This window comes from Anguilla rostrata, chromosome 10 (genome assembly GCF_018555375.3).
Source record: "Anguilla rostrata isolate EN2019 chromosome 10, ASM1855537v3, whole genome shotgun sequence".
In the NCBI taxonomy this organism is placed as follows: domain Eukaryota; kingdom Metazoa; phylum Chordata; class Actinopteri; order Anguilliformes; family Anguillidae; genus Anguilla; species Anguilla rostrata.
The window spans coordinates 9,189,332-9,205,193 of record NC_057942.1 but is presented as its reverse complement, the minus strand read 5'-3'; the positions used below and the strand labels follow the sequence as shown (position 1 = coordinate 9,205,193).

At 44.4% G+C, this 15,862-nt stretch overlaps 1 protein-coding gene across 1 annotated transcript in view; it reads right to left on the bottom strand.

Moving 5' to 3' along the window:
- Positions 1–15,862, bottom strand: part of tacc1 (transforming, acidic coiled-coil containing protein 1) — a 390,586-nt gene that overhangs the window by 279,894 nt on the left and 94,830 nt on the right. The window lies entirely within an intron of this gene.

Here is a 15,862-nt window from a genome sequence, read left to right as displayed (position 1 = left end):
GGAAGAGGAGTCGGTCCTTTAGATGTTAAAACAGCAATCAATATGGCATAACTAGGGAATATCTGTCAAGACAGTGGAAACAGACGGAATAGAGAGAGATCTGCAGCAGGAATAAGTAGGCACTGCAGACACTGGGGCTCAGCTGGAGGTTTGCTAGGCATCTGAAATGAGCCAGAGATGCCCAAGAACCAGAAAAGGAAACTGGCTTCTGGTTCTGGCGCTGCTCAGAAAAGCATCCAGGGCCAGCCATTTTGTCTTGGAAGAGACGGTGCTAGGCTAGCAAGGATGAGGCTGGATTGGGAACGCCAAAGGGGACTAGCATAATGCAATAAATATCGACTTAAAGCGTTCTTCAGACCTAATGTGAGACCACAGGCACTGCTTTATTATGCTAATGCCCTAAACAATCCCATTAGAGACAGTTTCCTCTCGTTATTGTAGTCTACATCCATCAAATAATTTATAAATCAATAACTAATTGAACCAATAAACAGCTTGATCAATAGATGGCATGTTCGAGCTCTAATTATACCATTTGTATCCAAAGAGTATACATATAAAATAGTGATAGTTCAATTTTCCCAAAAGAAAAATATTAATATTAAATTTAATGTATTGATTTTAAATGTATTGATTTTAAAGGTACATTTAAATGTATTGTATTTATTTTAAGCAGCACTGCACAAATGAGAATTATATCTATCATAGCAGGTTTGAAGGACTGAAAGGACGATTTTTAAGGCAGGAACTGATCCAGTTCCCAAGGCACGCACACTTGCAGGTATTTTTGGAAGTCATTGAACACAGTGGAGCCCTGTGCTCACTTGACAAGAGTGACAAATACCTGTTTCTACAATTTACTCTTGCACTTGATGCACAGCCCTATCTGGAGTAACCAACACCCCGTTACGCTGGAAAAAAAACAAAAAAAAAGCCGCCATCAATACCGGCCTTGGAATCTGCGCCAGGAGGGCGAGTCAGGCTTTTTTTTCCCCTCGCTTTTCCAACGCGACACATAATAAAAAGAGACCGTGACAAGATTAAACACGGCCTCTTAAACCACTGAGGTTATCTCTGATGTGAAACACTGCGCCTCCAGCCAAGGGGGAAGAGTCCGGGCATCTGGGGAGCCGGGGAACGAGTTGGCCGGTGCACCCGCGTTATTCATCAGCGCCGAGTCCGTCACGCTGAGCAGGTAATACTTCCAGCAGCGCGGCTGATTCGCCTAAGAAGATTCATCGGCTGCCGCTATTGATCCACGGCCCGGGCCTAAGAATATCATATCCGCCATCACGAGACGGCGGGTCGCTGGCTTATATTATGCTTGGATCACTCTGATTAGGAGAAAGCTTGCACGCTGGAGGAACCTTGACGAAGGCCGGGATTAAAATTTGATGGAAGGATGCTTGCTTTACCCTTCAACAAAGATGAACTGCCAAAGCCTTCATGTTCAATCTTGGTCAAACACGTGTTTTTAGGTGAAAGACTTAGAAGAAGTATAAGTGCATGGCTTGAGGCTGCATTGAGGCTGCAATTTTTCCTTTGAAGTCGAACAATTGAGCACAATATCAAGGCAACTATTGCCATGTCCCATAATTTCCTGGGATGCACAGTCCCCAGTTGGTATGTGCAAAGACACCTTAATTGTATTCTATTTATATGTGCATACTGCAGTATATGTGCACCTAATGCATCAGTGAATCATGTCAGAAGTCCTTCTTCAAAAGCCTGGGTTTTAATCATTTACAAGGGCGGGAAACTAGATTGCAAAGTGAATGTGAAGCTGTCTTAAAAAGAGGCAGAGTCCGGCACCCCGCTGACAATAAAGCCTTTCAGCAAATCAAAGAAAAAAGCAAAGAACAGCGTGAAGGGGCATATGCTGCCACAGTGTACACAATGTACACATTGTGTAGAGAGGTGTGTCGAATGTACTTCCTACTGCCAGAGTGCAGGACAGCTTCACTTTTATGATATCTTGAATACATTTGACGACATCATCATAGACTACCTTTGGCCTAACAGGAAAAACAAAAGTATTAGTACTAGTACTTTATCGGTTGCTGGCATCAATCGCAACTTGGTCATTCCAGCTATCTTGATGTTTGCATACTTTCAGTTCACAGCACACTTACGACAAACACCATGGTGACCGTACTTGCTATGGATCCAAACTAAATGAAAAGTGTGCATAACATGGCCAATGTGCATTACATGCAAACATATGAAGCGTGCAGATCACACTGAGGCTGAAAAGAAATGAAATTAATCAAATGAAAAGCAGACGCCTCAACTGTGCTGCTGCATGTTTCTGGGTTCAAATTATATAAATGGGCTTTTCTTGAAACCTCCTGCCTCAGGATCTCCATAGTTTAATTATTGAATAGCTAGCAGAAAGACCTTTGAAATCCGGGAGACCAAGGGATTAATTACCTGAGAAGGTGCCTGAATAATGCATGTGTGTGTGCGTACGCACATGTGCACATGTGTGTGAGTGAATTTGTGTGTATATGTGAATGTGCTGTGAGGTTAAATGAGTAATTATTGGACATGGTTTGCCACTGATCATTTCAATCACCAGTGTTTTATATATATATATGTATGAGATGCAACAACACAAATCTACAACACAATTTACTGAGCAAATGCAATGCATTGTATCAATAATAACCAGTGCTTTATTCCAATTTCTTCCTTTATAAAGCAACTGCTACACTGAAAATACATACTGTTGGACTGTGTACATGTAAACAAGCACAGGTTGAATTCCTGCATTTAATGAATCATAAATAGCCCAAATTTTTACCCTAAATCAGTCCGTATTTCAACACACTCAGCAGGACCTACTTGTCAACACCTAACATCAGAGCTAACACATCTATTATGCCCCTTAACCGTTTGAACCTGTAGAGGAGCTGTTCCATCAACAGCCGAAGCTAGGCCGGTAGCGGCAGCAGAAAAGGAGGAAGCCAGAAGCCATGCACCGGGATTACAATGCTTTCATTTCCACTTTCATTTCCATTTCCCCGCTAGTTCTCCCGGCCGATTGATTGTGCTCAGTGGGTGAGCTCGAGGAAAGAAGCCTCCGCTCAAACAATGCCGGTCCACGGAGAGCTACCGGCTCTCGCTCAGAAACAAGTTGCCCCGACCGAACTCCCTCTCTTCTCTCTCATTTTCGGGGGAGGGGGGAGGGGTGGGGGGGAGGTGGAGAAGGAGCTCCCGCCTGCAAATGAGGCGAGCCGGGGGTGTGAGCGCACGCGGGACGCGCCGAGCTTCCCCGGCGCACGTGACTGACAGCCCGGCGAATGGAGAATTTGCAGTTCATTTTCGCCGAGGCCCCGCGCTAATCCACACCGCCCGTTCCCTCCGGGACCACAGGTGCGGCTGCACTTACGCGACGGCAATCCGTGGCAGCTTCCCGACACCTTCCTCTTCCCATCAGTTTTTTTTTTTTTTGTGTGTGTGTGTGTGGATTTTTTTTTTTTTTACACAATTATTGTTTTAATTGTACATGCTGTTTATGTAATGCCACAGGGTACAATTCCTAACCAAGACCTCTTCATTTATTGGTATCCCAGGATACCACAGCTCACTTCCCATCCAGGGCGTCTCTTTCATTACTCCTAAACTGCTGCTTTTTTTCCGCGTTAAAGGAAAACAAAGGCCCTGCCCACCTGAAGACTGCTCAGCGTATCCCATAAACCCACATGTCCAATCCCACTGCCACATGCAAGTGACCTGACATCATGTTAAATAGTATTGCAAAACAGTTTACAGGAATGATATATTGCTCTTTAAAACTGCGTGCTCTGTGAAAACATGGAAATATTTTAGTGGCCTCTGACAGACCAAAGATTGCAACCATTGACGCTTTTCTAATATAAACAGAATATACAGAGAATGTAGAATAAAATGTTATTTGCTTTGACTTGGTTTCATAAGAAAAGCATATTTAAAATCCGTTAATACATTAATGGTAAACTTTGCGATTTTATGAAATTTTTAGTTCTTAGTTAAAGAATTGCTGTTTCAATGTTTGTTTGCTTTTTGTTTTTTCCAGAAGTTTTCAGCAATTAAATATGGGGCTTAGAAATGAACTTCTTGTGACAAGCAAAAACCTCTATAAAAGTGCAGGTTTCTGTGTCTGCACAACAACGATAAAGGGAAAAAAGAAATGAATGCTTTTGTTTCACAATAAAATGAGATGTAATATTTCTCTCCTACACACCCCCGTGATCCATGCGCCATTGAAAGAGAGGCACGAAAATGACCTTATACATAATACCACAGCACAGCACAACATCTCACTTTTGTATTAACCGTCTAATCTGTTCTGACAGATCATTTCTTCTGTGTTTGCCGGCATTAATACACATTTTAAGCCGTAATAACTATGAAAAAGCACAAGCCTCTAAGCCTTGTTTGCATAATTTATCTGAGCCTGGCTACTGCTCGGTACTCTCAGTTCTACTCCCCCCTTCCCCATCTCGATTCCTATTTCTCCTTTTCTACATCATCCTCCTCTATCAACCCTGTAGTCCCCATCCCCCAAAACAAGGAAGAGAATCCTTTCTTTACCCTCCTTTCCACATGTTGATTCAAGGGACAAACGGATAACCTATCGCCAGGATGTTATGGCCCGACCATTACACTCTCATTAATCAGTACTGGGGATGTAGGTGATTTATGAATCTGGGCCTTCATTTCATTTCTTATTCTGGGCAGTAGCCTCAGCTAAATACCTAATGTGAAATGCAATGTACAGTAAATGTACCGCTGCAGCTTTAAATTGTAATGAATACTATATATATATATATATATATATATATATATATATGTATATATATATATATATGGTGTTACAAAGGAAGTACATGGGTGCAGTGCAGAGTTATATGTATAACCTGCAGGAAGGTAAAGAATTCCCAATACAATACCTCCGCAACACTGTGGAAAACTTCATTTGCAAATAAACTGCTGAAGACATGTTTCAAGCCAACAGGCAGTATATGTGGTATTGAGTGTATAAGAAAAGCAATACCTCACTCCTGAGGCAACTGGCAGTTTCAGGGAGAAAAAAAAGTGTTTACCAAAAGGTCTAGGGGACATGTGACCCTCTCATCCAATAGAAGTGAAAAATGAGAGAAAGGAGAGGAGAGAAAAGGCTCAAATCAATCTCAGCTTTAATTTGGTGATGTAAACATGTCACTGCCCCTGGGGGCAATACAGTATTGCTTCGGGCTTGTGTGAGTGTGTGCATTTGCCCCAGTATATGTTTGCACTTCTCATCTTTTATATAATTCATACACCCCATACAAGCGCACAGCCATGTTTTCAGAGTGGAGTCAAACAGTCATGCACGGGACACTCCATGAAGATTCCACAGCTTAATGGAAAATAAGCAGCCCTCGCTTTTTTTTTTGCTATGTGTGTCACTGTGGTTGGATATTGATTTCTTGGTAACACAAAGCTGCTATTCATTTGCCAATTCCTACAGAGAGAGTGAGCTAAAAACCAAGAGGCGTCTCCAGCTAACAGCCAGAGGACTTAAAAAAAAAAAAAAAAAAAAACTCCTACAGGGGTGGACACTGCCGTCGGAGATATTTAACGTGGCTTTGGTCTCTGACCAGAGAACGTTGCGGTGAGCGCAGTTCACACAGAAATAAACCGAAGTAACATTGCGCCTGATGTGGAGAAGGTTTCGTTCATTCTTTAACTGGAAATTATTGACACTTCAGTCGAATGCCTTCACACTCCAAGCCATTCATCTCAATGGCCCCCATGCTTTTCGAGCCTTGGCATGAAAAGCTGAAATGTGGGAATCCATGGCCATACCTCACAGCAGATTCTCTCATTTTCTTGACATCTTGTGGTCAGAGGTTCTGCATAAATAGAAGCAGACGATTTCATAAGAGAGGGGAGGACACTGACGATCGGCGGCAAACTCACCACCGCGAAAGTCGGGCGATCGGGGGGGGGGGGCCCGCGGTGCCAAACCCAACACATTTCCGCTCATCCGTCCAATTAACCTATCCTGGGAGAGGCTACATCTCTTAATCACCCCCCATCTGTTCGAGTTGTGTCAGTGCCATTGCACCCCGTTCGCCCCCGCCCCCTGCAGACGCCGCACCCATCAATCTGGTTCATGGACGTGTCTCGCGCTGTCCCTCTCACACATTAGCCCATTACACTGGGCTAAAAATAATCTCGGCAAGATGGTGCTTTATTAACGGGTCACGCCAGGCAAATAGCCCGCCAATGCAGCCTACGCGCTCATGTGCCCGGACCGGCATATACGTGACAGAGCTGTGCTACTTTATTTTAGCATCCTTCAGGTTGTCACCCGGTCTTTTTCCTCTGTCGAGCCCACTGTATGTGCAAGGCCAGCAGGCCCTCAAGAACAGGAGGCAGTGAAGAAGGAGCCTTTTTTTTTCAGTGACCGGTCAGCCGCTTGCGGAGCTGGAGCTGGAGACTAAGATAGGGGAGACAGGGGAGGATGTGGGGTGACCCCAGGAGCACACAGGAGTCCTACATCTCTGTCTAATGAGAGGGGGCTGTTGACCCTCGTCTGCCCCCCAGAACCAGCAGCCACTAATTAGTCTGATAGCCAGGACCTGGTTCATAAGTTCAGGTGGAAAACCCTGCTGGCCAGGCATAGGTCAAGCAGCACATGCAATGTACATGCAGTGCCATGAAATAGTATTTTCCCCCTTACTGATTTCCTCTATTACTGCATATTTGTCATATTGAATGGTTTCAGATCTTTAGACAAAATGTAATATAAGGCAATTTTACTTTAATACTATGTATTGTTTTTCTCCATGAGGCAACTTGTAGAGGTTCCGTATTTCATATATGTGATCTTATATAGGTATTATAAACTGATATATACAGTGCAGTCCGTAAGTATTTGTTCAGTGACACAATTTTTCTTACTCTGGCTCTATACTCCAGCACATTGGATTTGAAATGAAACAATGAAAATTAGGTTAAAATGGATACTGTCAGTTTTAATGTAAGGGTACATCCATATCCAGTTATTCAACTCTACAGTTTTTTTATCTACTTTTTAGCAAACTATAACCTGGCCGATCCGAATACTTACAAACTGTACTGTAAGCTTCTACTTGAGTGAATATATAGCATGTTGAACGGTAAAATATTTGGCATCACCTGCACATTCTCAAAAATGGACATTTTCAAAGTTTGTGACAGGAAAGCTTGTCGGGACACGCAGAAATCCTGTCTGAACCGCTGGCGAAGGCTGTGAAGTATTGCCATTTTCGAATTCCACCCTGAATTTCAGAGATGTAAATATCTTCGAGGAGCGTCTGGGTAACGCTCCTCGGTACTCACGGAGCACAGCGTGCGGCCCCGTCCACTCCATCAGCCCTTCGACAGCGATTTGTGAAGGCCGGGGGCAGGCGTGCGGAGCTGGTTTTGACTACATTACGGCCGCGCTCGCCACCAGACTTTGCAAGGGGGGGAAGCCAGAACGAACCGGGAAGAGAATGTCAGGGTGAAAATCTCCAGGCCGTGCTTTCTGTGGCCTTCAGTTCCGTGGGGGGCTAACGTCCCCGGTGCCAGATGAGTCAGACCGCGATCACATTTCGCCGCTACTTCTGTATTTCCTTTGGGAAGGGGTGGGGGGGGGGCGGGGTGTTAGGGGTGTTGGGGTGTTCTGCTTCTGCAATGCTAACCCTTAGCTTTGCTCCACTTCGCTCCATACGGCCTCTGTGAGCCTTGCAGTTTGGGGAGGTGCGACCAGCAGGCCCCATCGGCTCAATCCTGTCGGCTGTTGGGAGGCGTTAAATATTCATGCAGGCGGCATTATGGGCAGATCCCGACTATAAGCGCTCTGTGATACTTTGGCGAGCGAGGCCTCCGTACTTCTGTTACACAAGGTCCTAGGAGGGCCCTAACCAAACTCCAGCTCGCCAGCAGCCCAGTGGTTCTCTGGCATTTAAAGTCCGGTAATGTACAGAATCATGGTGTGCTCCTTTGAACTGTTTCCACAATGGTGCAGACAGATTTTCCTCAGGTATTTAGAATTCATCTACCCCTCCCCCTCTCCCCCCACCTCTACCAGTTTACAAACGTGCCAATTAAGCGACAGTCACAAAGCCAGTCATTATAGCAGACTCTGGTTAGCAGCCAGATTGCTGTACAAGCCTTCGACTGATAAAGGACAGAGTAAAATAACGGAAAAACAGATCTTTACAGGCTCGAAATACGCAGGACTAGCAGATTTCCTCCTTCTATTGCAGATGTTGTGCATATGCCTTAACCGCTCCGTTTTGTAAATAGGCCTGTTTACAACTTCATTCATATTTATGAAGGGTTGGGAGAAAATCTGGTGCAATTAGAGCGCTGCGACGCACAGTCATGTACAAAAGTTTTAATTGGTCGTCGAAACGCACGCTATTAAGAGCGTCGCGATGCGTTCGGCTGGATCTCCACGGGGAGCCGATGAGGCAATTTCGACGTAGGTGTTCTGACAGGCGAAGGAGTGCGACCGGCACCGGCAGAGCAGAGCAGGGCGCCTGGCAACCAGCAAGCTGCCGCCGCAGGAGCGGCGCGTTGTCAGTCGTTGAGGGCGTCGCGCCGAAAAAGGACGCCCTTGTCCTTTCTTTTCGCAGCCTTCCCGCGGCGCCCAGACTCCCAGAGTGCAGCGGCGGCCGTGCGGTGCCGGGGATTACCGGCGCCGTTCCGTATCGGACAGCACCGGAGGCCCGGAAAGCAATGGCTGCTCCCCGGGCCTTTGGCACAAAAATACAGTGAAATCCAATAAGCCCTCCAACAACGGGGATGAATCTTCCCCATCACTTGCTCGGCGAAGATCAGGATTGATCAAGGTTGTTCCTGTAAATTTACAGAGGAAACCCGCGAGTAATTCATCCCGTATTTTTTTTTTTTACAGCCTACACACATCAACTCCTGGCAAAGGCAATATTGACTTCATACATCTCCTCTCCGGGAGGAGCCGCACGGAAATAAACGGAGGCTCCCCGAGCCCGCTTAATTAAAAGACGTATCGAGGGGGGGATGAGCGGAATGAAGCGCTTCAACACTCCAAATCAAGCCAATCCATTAGCGAGTGATAGCGGGGGAGGGGGGGGTAGTCCTTCCGGATACGCTCTTTCATTGAGAGGCTGTTTGAGGGTTCCTCTGGGGAACACTTGCGTTCTGTGGTGTTTTTTTTTTGTTTGTTGTTGTTTTGTTTTGTTTTTTAGAATTCCTTTGGTTGTTTTCTCGCTCTCGTTGGCGATGCTTTAGAATCCCTTTGTTGGGAAAATCAAAGGATCCTCCGTCGCACAAACCTCGAGAACTCGTATCTGCGGGGTAACTTTACCGCACTCAGAAAGTACGCCCGATGCGCACCCCACATCTCGGGGGATGTCTGACGCGATTTCATTTTTTTTGTAACAGCAGCAAACGACTTTGAGATCTGACAAAATTCGTAGCGCACCCCCTCCCCCCTCGCATTGCGTACAGGAGTACCGGAGTCTAATCAAAGAAGGGTTTTTTTGAGTTCTATTTTTGCCTGTCCAAATCTGACAGTCGCATGGGACCTTTATGGAGCGAGGAAGCAACAGACGGCTGTCAGCTCCAATCAGCATCCCATCTCACCGTGCGAGTTTCAGGTGTCACGGCAACACCTGACAGATCTGTCCTGGTCCCCTGCCGCATCCCCAGAGCAGAGGAGTCCCCAGATGGCGGATCAGGACAGCGCCAGCCTAACGTCTCCTGCGCCTGTTCCTCCGCTGGTCTGCGAGGACAGGCCGACGGCACCTGCTCCGCTACGCCCTAACTCCATCTCTCAAGCGCACGCTGCTCGGGGCAGAGAGCTCCAGTAAATCTGAACTGGTGCTGCCCCCTAGTGATCACATGTTGCAGTACGAGGCATCACAAACCAGGCCTTGGTGATAGATGCAGAGGTGTGGGCAGATGATTTGATCTTTTCTGGCCAATGGGGAGCTTTTCAGGACAACACAAAAGTCGGCGGCGGCGGCGAAGAACCAGGGCACTTCAGGCAAGAAAGAAAAACTCATTTCAAACTGCACATGACTTTCAAAAGTAGGCCACTTCTGATCAGGAAATTGCACCAAGGCCGATTAGCGCCTTCTCATTCGCGGCCTATGTAATGAGCTTATGAATTATGAGCATTTCTGGGGAAATAAATGGATTTGTATGCGGAAAGAGTTGACAGTGGTTCGGAAATAAAAAATGACTTCTACAGTTATACTTACCAATTATGGAAATGTCCAAAAAAATAATAATTTTTTTGCAGTCGCAGAATTGCTTTACCCTTACGTGTGAGCAATAACAGTTTGGTAGTTCAGACACACACTTCATCATGAGCATAATAATAATCACAACATTAACGTCATTCCATCAGCGTACTTTCAGTCACTCTCATTAAAGTCATTATTCAATCAAATCTGCAATACAACATAAGCCAGTTTATAAAGCAACGGCATTATTTCATCACTGTAGGCGCTGTGGTTTTCGCAGGTACGTGCAGCACAACGCATTTGTTTCTATAGTAACCCTAAACCAATCCCAGACCCTTGGTGAGAAAGCATCTGAGGGAATGGGTGATAATACCATTACTGGGTGAATACAAATCCTGCATTTAATACATTGATGCATGCATTCCCATCGAAGCCTTTCTTCCCCTGTTTGTACTCTCACGCACTCTGCAATAATATATGAGGTTAATATCTACTATCCACATTTTTGCGCTGGTATCAGATCTTATTCGATATTAGATGTACTATAAATTATATCAGATCCCCTTGGGAGCTGGCAAATACTTGAAAATTAGCCAGCAGATCTCAGCAAACACCTCAAAAACCACAGACCACTTGTGCAATTTCTGAACAAACCCCAATATGTTGGACAATGTGCATGTGCTTTACCCAGTTTTTAAAGGGTAATTGGCAGTGAATAATTTGTTTAATTAATAATAATTTTGCATTGCATGTGCCTGTATTTTTCATGCCAATAAAGGACTTTGAATTTGAAATTTGAATAAGGGTATGTTGCCCCTCTCTCCAACACTTGTAAAATGGATGTATCTGCTCACTTTAGCTGTGTATCAGAGTTAAAAGCAGATTGTATTTGATTCCACTTGTAATTCATTGATCATTGTCTCAGACATCTTATTGATGTAATCCAGTTCATCTTTGACTCCTTTCCAAGAGAGTTCAGAGCTGGTTCACGTGTGAGCGTAATACAGATGCATCTCCTGCACGTGGCTAGACTCAGCATTGCCTGCTGCATCTACCTTCCCAACAGCTTGCAGTAGGCCTGTACTTGTCCACATTACTGCCTACAGTTTTCTGCTCTCTCAGGCTGGTTCAGACCGACATGTAGCATACCAAAGATGTCATCCTTGAAAACAGAGTCAAAATCCCTTTAAGAAGTTCCTTTTCTGCCTATGGGTGCAAATAAAAACAGTTTCAACCACAGATTTGGATGTATAGAAATCTTTAACTGACATGAGTGATTCTATTCTGCAGTTCTAAAGAATGACTCCTTTCATTTAAGCAAAGTTGACTGCCTTAATAGCGTAGGCGACAGGTTTGATGTTTCCGAAACGTTGCGGTAGAGTGAACTCGAATGCCGTTATGACAGTTTCCTATTAAAATTGCTTGATCCTTTCTTTCAGAACGATGGAATCTTTTCAAGGCTCCTGCTTCTGATGTTTCCGCCTTTTTAACAATCAAGGCGATGTGATCAAACGTCTTCAGATCAGGTTTTGGCTGCTTTTCCTTTTCTTCTTCTTTTTTTTGTCAAGCGCCTCAAAAGTAATTAGGCTTTGTCAGTCTGCATTAGCTGCTTATTACCTTCAAAAAAAGAGACAAAGAATGAATCAAACGAATGTCAAGTCTTTACCCGACGGATGCAATTGCTCCTCTGACCGATCCCATTAAAATGAAGAAGGCGCGCGTTTTCCTCCAGCTGAAGGTATTTCTCGAAGGAGCGTCTTAATAACGCACAAATGATAACAGCGAGAATCAGCAGCTAGAATGCTGCGGTACAGCATCGTTGACAAAACCGACCTTGTCATCGTGACACATTGACAAAATAAGCAAAGGCCTTCAATGAGAATAGGGCTTGCCTGAGTGGGTAACGGTCTGCGTTTTCTTTGGGAAATGCTCAATAAAGTCACAAAGCGCGCGTGGAGCTGCGCAGCCTCCCCTTGTTCGGCCAAAGCTGCGCCGCAAAGGCGGGCGAGGATTTTAGAGAATGTCACAGACGTGTCGTTAAGATACAGGGTTTTGCATATCAATGCTACGGTGCCCTGAATAGTCCCAGCAGTGTCTGGTCGGGGACAATGGTGGACGATGGGGGGGGAGGGGGGATTAGGCTTCGTAATCATATTACCTTATTAAGAAGCAATAGGATCCGGGCGGTGTAAAAGGGTAGAGATGCTTTCGCATATTTTAAATTATCACTTTATTAATCGCAAGCTTTGTGTGAATTAGCCTGGTAGGGACATCTCTGTTTGGCTGGCTGTAATTGCATGGCACCTGCATGGAGAGTGTGTGCTTTGCAAGGGAGCGTGACTGTCCTTGAGGTTCTGAAGCACAGTGAGGTCAGCTGGGCTTCGAGCTACGAAAGTGAAATTGAACCAAGCAAGGAAACAATCAGATGATGCAATCCCTGTCATGCGAGGGGAAATATTGCGCAGGAAGTGGTACATATCATGCAGTCTCCCTCCAGCTGAATTTATGTGTATATAGACTGGCACTACTGATGTAAATGTATTAGCTTCGTGTGAAAATGAATACATCAAGGCCTGGACAAATGTACACTATTAGATAAAGCAGCATACCTCAGGCCAAATCGAGAAATTCGATGACATCATCAAATATAATTTCACAGATAATGTAGTAACAGGACTCAATTTTCTTTTCAGCTCTTGGGGTGCCACGGCAACGTTGCCACGGAACACATACCAAGGAAAGTTCTTATGGTTGTTGCTGTAAATCTAGGAATACCTTCATTTGACACTTACCTAAAATGCCCCTCCCACCAACATCACAACCTCTGAACAGCTATTGAATTAAAAATGGGAAAAAACATTAATTCATTACTGCTGTGACTTTACCTGCTGAGAACGTTAGCCTTCATGCAGCACAGTGCCAGCATTGTTTCAGACATTATGAAAATAAACTACCACACCCTGACTCCTTGCACTCAACACGACAACCCTGGGCCAAGGACAAGACCTGGCCATTTTATCTATTGCTGACTGCAATTCACCTTTCATTATGCATGTGACTGTGTGTGTGTGTGTGTGTGTGTGTGTGTGTGTGTGTGCATGCGCACATGGGCCTGTGAAGGTCAATTCACTAGAGGAAAACACGATCACTTCGCTATAAACATTGCAATCCCCATAAATCTGACCTCGTATGAACTATGCATACTCATTATTCAAAGTGTACGCTTTATCAGTGAACGCTGCCCATGACAGGGATCTAAATTTGGGATATAAGAGAATTTCCCAGTCTAAGAGTTATTTGTCACAGTTCATTAGTTGATGAAGTTTTTCTTTATAGGGAAGCATATAATGCAATTCCAAGGCAGAGAGCTCAATGTGAATAATATATTAGATTAATGTTCAAAAAAAGCTTCAGCTTCTGCGTGCTTATTCCTGAATATGTAAAAATATATGTGCTCATAAATTGAAGCACTCAGGCATGAAAAGAAACATAGGTTTTTATGATACACATATATGCTGATAGCTACCTCCGATCCATTCCCACTCTCCATTCCTCCAGAGAGAAAAAAATGTAAATGTCAAAAACATCATGTGTATATTAAATAAGCAACGCTGTCAAATGTTGACAGATTACCTGAAAGACCATTTGCATCGGTCTTATGATAAATCACTCTTCCTCTCAGCCAGAACAACATTTAAAAAATGTATTGGTGCCATGTTTTTTTTTTTTTTTTTGTCCTTCTTTGTGACTGGTAAGGTTGCAATATAAGCCTGCAAGAAGACATATTCTCTAAGCTTGTTTTGAATTGCCACAGTGTGATTTAAATTTGAAGCCTCAATGAGAACTAGCCTTTATTCCCCCAGCAACGGATCTAACAGTAGAAGGAACATGCTGCAGGAAGCTTGACTTTTTTGACAGAATAAGCAAAACTGCAACACAAACTGCCATTGTGGACAGACTGGAAAGTTTCCCCCCACAGAATGACTCAATAGACTCTAAATCACTCGAGTTCTTCCTCTAAAATTGTCTACATGATGATCTGTCTTCATTAGGCACTTGATATCATGTCAAAACTCAGTCTTAGAGGCTCTTTGAAACTCGTATTCTGCAGAGCGAAATGGTAAATGGACTGCATTTATATAGTGCTTTTATCCAAAGCGCTTTACAATTGATGCCTCTCATTCGCCCATTCACACACACACTCACACACCAACTGTGAAAGGCTGCCATGCAAGGTACCAATCAGCTCGTTGGGAGCAATTAGGGGTTAGGTGTCTTGCTCAGGGACACTTCGACATGCCCAGGGTGGGGAATTGAACCGGCAACCCTCCGACTGCCAGACAACCGCTCTTATCTCCTGAGCTATGTCGCCAACAACTGAGAGTGTGACGATGTTACAGTAGCACTGAATTGAAATGTATCATAACAAGAAGATCAGAGACAATGCTATCCTGATACCAGTCTCCCTTTATCTCAGAGATAAGGTGAAGATCGAGATGAAGCGGCTGAAGAAGGTTGTGGTTGCAGAGAAAGATTTCGGTTGAAGGAATTCATTTTGAATTCTTAACAAACAGTGAGGCAGTATTCATATAGTCGGATATTTTACTGAAGAAATTCAGGTTAAGTACCTTGCTCAAGGGTACAACAGCAGTACCCCGACTGGGAATAAAACCCTCACCCATTGAGATACAAGCCCAGTTCCTTAACCATTAAACTAGATCGCCCAATGCTATTTTATGTACTAAATAATTAATAATCTAGTACATTGGGGACTGCAATAAAACAAAAACATGAAAAATATTCACAGTGAGACTTCAGACAAGATACACACAACTAAAAAGTAACAGTTGTGTTTACAAACACTTCCGTCCTCATTAACAGTCATGGCACATGCACACACACACACACACACACAAACGCTGAACTTTTTTCTGACCAAGAAATACATATTATTCCTCATCCATCTGTTTATGTAATTACATAGCATAAATACACCTGGTTTGTTTCACACTTTGCTTCAACCTCCCTCCAGATTTCACAAGCCAATTACAGAATATAGGTCTTGATTTTTTTTTTTTTTACACAATAGGGCCTTCACAATTCATCTTCACCAGCAGAACAGCTGCTAAAAAGTTAATGTCAGGCATCAAAAGGAGTCAGGAGCAGTACGAAGGAAGAGAAGCTCAGCTAGCTGTGCATATCTGCTGAAGATATCTGCACAACCAGAACGCAAGCCTTTTATCAGTCCCTAAGAGACGTGTTATTAGGAACTGCAACAGGGAACGTGGAAAGGTCAGTGAGCGCACAGAGAGTCCTCCTCAGCAGGTATGAGGCAGACTTGTTTGGTGCAGCGATATATCCACCGTGGCATCACGCAGTTCTGTCCCTGAGCTTCACACGGAAGCCCCTTGCGTTCTCCTGAACGGATTTAGTCTGCGAAACAGCACCCGATCACCTGCGGCATCGCCCGCTTGACTGCCCGCACTGCCGGCAAACAAATGGATTTACACAGGGGCATTTGTCCTTTTCCACGACTGCCAAAGTGGGACGCGGTACGAAAGATGAATAAACTGAATTCGCACAGTTTTTTTTTCTGCGGCTGCTTAGTGTTCCTGCAGTTGCAGCTGGTG